General features: G+C 33.2%; 3 non-coding genes across 3 annotated transcripts; all 3 read right to left on the reverse strand.

Annotated features, from left to right (window-relative positions):
* Positions 1–285: 285 nt before the first annotated feature.
* Positions 286–367, reverse strand: Trnas-uga (transfer RNA serine (anticodon UGA)). Its single transcript has one exon. It is a non-coding gene; the product is annotated as a tRNA-Ser (tRNA).
* A 581-nt stretch (positions 368–948) lies between these two features.
* On the reverse strand, positions 949–1,030 carry Trnas-uga (transfer RNA serine (anticodon UGA)). The gene has a single exon. It is a non-coding gene; the product is annotated as a tRNA-Ser (tRNA).
* Positions 1,031–2,522: 1,492 nt separating this feature from the next.
* Positions 2,523–2,604, reverse strand: Trnas-uga (transfer RNA serine (anticodon UGA)). Its single transcript has one exon. It is a non-coding gene; the product is annotated as a tRNA-Ser (tRNA).
* Between the last annotated feature and the right edge of the window lie 2,480 nt (positions 2,605–5,084).

Genomic DNA, 5,084 nt, shown 5'->3' on the forward strand with positions numbered 1-5,084 from the left:
CGAGTCTAAATCTAAGATTCTCAAAGACTATTTGTGAAGATATTGATCAAACAATATGTGTTTTATTGTTATTGAGTTGATATATACAAAGTTAATATGTTGCCATAAAAAAATATTGAACTCTATTAATTTTGAATTTGATCCGAATACAATGAACACAATAAAACATTGTTATATTTTCTTTCTGAAAATTGTCATAATTCAAAACTGACTATATATTCGTAATGATAGTTAAAACATATTTGAAGAAATAAAAATTACACAAGATGCAAAATATACAAATTCCGCTGAGGACAGGATTCGAACCTGCGCGGGCATAGCCCATTGGATTTCAAGTCCAACTCCTTAACCACTCGGACACCTCAGCCATGCATATACCACCTGAATTTTATATTCACTTGGCTACAAGGCAGTAACTATAGAGCTCATCAAACGATTTTATTTACACAGTTGCTACATTTTATATCATTTGCTGCTGGATATTAAAGACGTCCACGATATTATTTCATCAAACTACCATTGCCGTAGAAATGTGTTTACTAAATTTGTCCATTACTTCTTTTCTTATGGGAATTTCAGGAAATTCTTTGCTAGTGTTCCCGTGCATCTTATAAGGAACTTCATCAGAAATGGTGATTTTTCTAGACCTACTGATTCAAGCTGTGCGTTGTTTGTCATTCAGCTTTAGATTATGAAGATGGTACAACCGTAACTTATAGAAACTTGTAATTCTAATCGTTCTTGTGTTAATTTCAGGTTTTTTTTTTTTGGATAGAATATTTGGAAATACCCCATATTTCATCCAAAATTTAACCAACCCTGGCCTTCCGTAAGAAAATGCTACTTTTAAAACGCTCTGCACATCTTCTTTTACATTATAGGGCTAACAAGCATATATCTTATGTAAAGCTAATGTGTTAATTAAAAGAAAAATGTAAAATATTACGACGCTGAGGACAGGATTCGAACCTGCGCGGGCATAGCCCATTGGATTTCAAGTCCAACTCCTTAACCACTCGGACACCTCAGCTATATGTATACCAGCAGAATTTTATATTCACTTAGTAACAATATATGTATTTTATCGTTCTTCACATAAAATTCTTTGCACAGATGGTATTATTACAGCATTTGGTACTGATATTGGAAATATTCACAATATCAATCCATCTGACTCCCATTTTAGCAAAAAAGCACTTACTCAATTTGTGGGGAGATCTATTATTTCTTGTTCTTGTTGCAATTTCAGGTTTCTTCTAATAGTACCATACTTTCTGCGAATAAATTCATTGCCAAATTGGACGCTTTTTTTTTAAAACACAGGGGGCAAACGAGCATGCTCATCTGATGGTAAGTGACTACCGCCACCCATGATCACCTACAACATCAGTGGCATTACAGGTATGCTGCCGGCCTTTTAAAAAGGAATATACTCTTTTCTTGAAGGTTATGTTGTCTTATTGGTTCGGAAATACTGCTGCTGGAAGTTGATTCCACAGAATGGTTATGCGTGGAAGAAAGTGCCTTCAAAAACGCACAGTGGAAGACCGCCACTCGTCCAGATGATCGGGATGAATCTTTAGTTTGTGGCGGGTTGTACGGTCGTGAAAATCAGCAGCAGGTATCATTCTGAACATTTTCTTAGAACACTCTCCATGATAAATTCGGAAAAATGTGCACAGAGATGCAACATTTCTGCGCCTCTGAACTACGAGTAGATATATTGTTTTAAGCTATACGTTGTCTCTTAGAAAGTTTTAAGTGATGAATATGATACAAGAGCAACCGATAGAACACTAGGATTTCTGTGTTATTTTTAGAATAAGGTCTTTTCAGTTAGGATATTGGGAACATTCCATATATATTCCAAACCAAAATTTAATATTATTAGAACTAATTTTGGGTTCTGAGTTCAGTTTTGTATTGTCTGCCAGTCAAGGTTTGATAGTGAATATGGTATATGCATAAGTTAAATTTCCAAAAGTAAAGGGGTTCTTCAAAAAGGGTTTAAGTTTTCTTCAGAGTCAGCAACGCGCACGTGACACCCTTAGTGTTGCAGGCGTCCATAAGCTGCAGTGACCGTTTACTATCAGACGAGCTGTAAGCTTGTTTCCCACTGTGGTATAAAAAAATCCATTTCACATCCTCTTTGTAAAGCTGCTATAGTAACTGTTTAATATATGTAGTATTTACCTTTAGATATATCTCGACAGGAGAGTCATTTACATTGCATAAATCATATAGAATTTTCTTTGAATAATCTGTCAAGTTTAATAGGTCTTTCATGCAAAGGGCATTGTATCAACGGACTAGCAACTTACATTGATTAGTTATGACATATAAAGCGATTTCTATTATAATTAGTTCAATATGGGTTTTTAATACCTTTCTTTTTTTTTTAAGGAAACTGCTCTTTTTAAACTGCTCTGCACATCTTACTTTACATTATAGGGTTAATAGGCATGTATATATAATGCTCAAATAATTAATTAATTACGAAGAAAAAAGGCAAAACGTTACAACGCTGAGGACAGGATTCGAACCTGCGCGGGCATAGCCCATTGGATTTCAAGTCCAACTCCTTAACCACTCGGACACCTCAGCTATGTACATTACCATCAAATTTTGTATACACTTGTTATTAAGTGTAATTAAGGTTTATCAATGTTTAATTATGCCTTATTTACACACATGAGTTGATTTTAATACTACAAGTAATTAACGTAAAAGATTATATATGACATTGGTTTGTACATAAATGAAGATTATTTGAATGCAGATGAAAGTTGTATTATAATAAATTGATATACCTACTTGGAGTAATTGTTAAGATTAGCGGAACATATATGTAATTTCTAGTGAAAATTAAAACTCAATATAGTATTTATCTGTAGGTCCTGTAGTACATATTAACCATTAGTCAAATAGCAATGTTAATAATCATTGAATGCAATCAATGTAATTAAATAAATAATAATAATTATATTTGTAATTATTATGTGCATTACTGCTGATAGAATTTGAGACGATTCGCCTGCCTACAATTGTATTTTAATACCCGTATATCCATAAGCACATTTTGCATACTTCATACTCGTATATCTATAGCTCATATACAAGCAGACCTGCAGATAGTTATGATGAAACAGCAACAAAGCAGATGACTAGGACATTTGTCTTTCAATAACATCTCTGAAGTCCAGTTTACCACAAACACTTCAGATGTATTTTTGAAAAGTGTTTTTTTTTGTCTGAGGAAGTGGTTTTCTAGTGATACAAGCGTTTATAGCATATTCCCAAATTAAAATGCCTTGTTTAGAAGCCAAATTACCATTTAATTTTTTGTCATTTGTTTTTTTGGCAAAAGTATATACCCGTGCGACTCCACGGATAGCCTTTAAGAGCAAAATATTCTCTTTTCGGTTGATTGCATTCATGAACTATATTATCTAAGTATCTCACATGACATGGTATTATAAAAAAAAAAAAAAAACTCTACATAATGAGCTCTCTCTAAGAGGCGGATTATAGCAATTTCTTTCTTGTATATGGAGTAGAGTACTATTATTATTCACGCTGCCATACTATTATGTTTTTTTTTTGCCATGAAAGTAGCATATTCTGAATCTCGTATTTTAATATTGAAAGGAATGATTTAATATCATACAATAGTCTTTATTATTATTATTTTAGCCATTAAATGTCCACTGCTGGACATAAGACTTCTTCATAAGGGGAGTACTATTGGCAAAGTAGTTGTCACGCTTGACTGGCAGGTTGACAACCGCAGTAAGGCTTTTAGTGATGTTTTAAGAGAGACGCTGCTGCCCATCCCTCGCCCTCTCTTAGTCGACTTTTACGAAACCCACGGGAAAGGAAGGGGTGTCCCATTCTATGTCGGGGCACAAAGGGCGGTACACAAAAGTTTTGGTACCTTATAAATAGTCGTCAGATCTTGTAATCCATAATTATACCGTCACACATAATAATAATTCGTACTAGGTAAAGACCCGGTCATGCGCGGCGTACGTGGTTTATAATTGGTGTTTTATATCTTATCAGTCGTTATAGAACTCGCTCTTATCATGTTTACCGCGACTACTGACGTAGTTAGTGCAGCCAGACCACTTATATTGAGCCGCTTCGTCGCACCAACACAATAGCGTTAAGTCGCTACTTTTTTTTTGCATTTTTTTATTATTAAATATTGAATTCAATTGCTGGAAATGCATTGTTGGAGACAAAGAATCAAGGGGTCCTGTCACGTTGATTTAAAGTTGTGTTATTAGCTAATAATATAACTGTAGATACTGTTACTCAGTTACATTTTTCTATTGATAATAAAATACTTTGTAATATGAACACTGACGGGGATTATAGAAAAGTAAGATATAGTCTATTAACTCAAAATAAATATGACAAAGACAAGACGATAGTAAATAAAATACATATCAATAAGTTCTACGAAACAGTATTAAAAATGTTCTCAAATATGTAACATAAAAAATTTAAAATAAATTAACATCTGTTAAAAAATACCTTGTACATTAGAAATACTTTGTTAAATTTGTTTTAGTCAATAAATAGTAGATACAAAAGGTAGTACAAAAATTACTTAGTGCTATCTAATTGTAATTATAATTATTGTGTCTTCAACACCATTGGCTGCCTATATACATAATACTTATACACACATATATATATATATATATATATATATATATATATATATATATATATATATAGCTATTTTTATGTATTCTAAAAGGACATAAATATATACATTTATAAAAGAATAAGATATATAAGGGTACTAAAACCAATACATGCGCTGACACGGCCAAGGAACGCATCAGCCATCCATCCAAAGTAAAAAAAAAAAACTTGTAAATTGGTATTATAATTCACCATCATATCAGCCACTGCTAAACATAGCCCTTGCCCAAAACAAAACCCTCTTTGTTTTGTCATTAGTTGTCACATTTGGCATGCGGGTTGATAACTGCAGTTAGGCTTTTGTGATGTTTTAAAAGGGACGCTGCTGCCCATCCCTCGACCATTAAGTTGCTTAAGTCGCCTCTTAT

Source organism: Galleria mellonella, unplaced genomic scaffold (genome assembly GCF_026898425.1).
Source record: "Galleria mellonella isolate WM207_F2 unplaced genomic scaffold, CSIRO_AGI_GalMel_v1 utg223, whole genome shotgun sequence".
Lineage (NCBI taxonomy): Eukaryota > Metazoa > Arthropoda > Insecta > Lepidoptera > Pyralidae > Galleria > Galleria mellonella.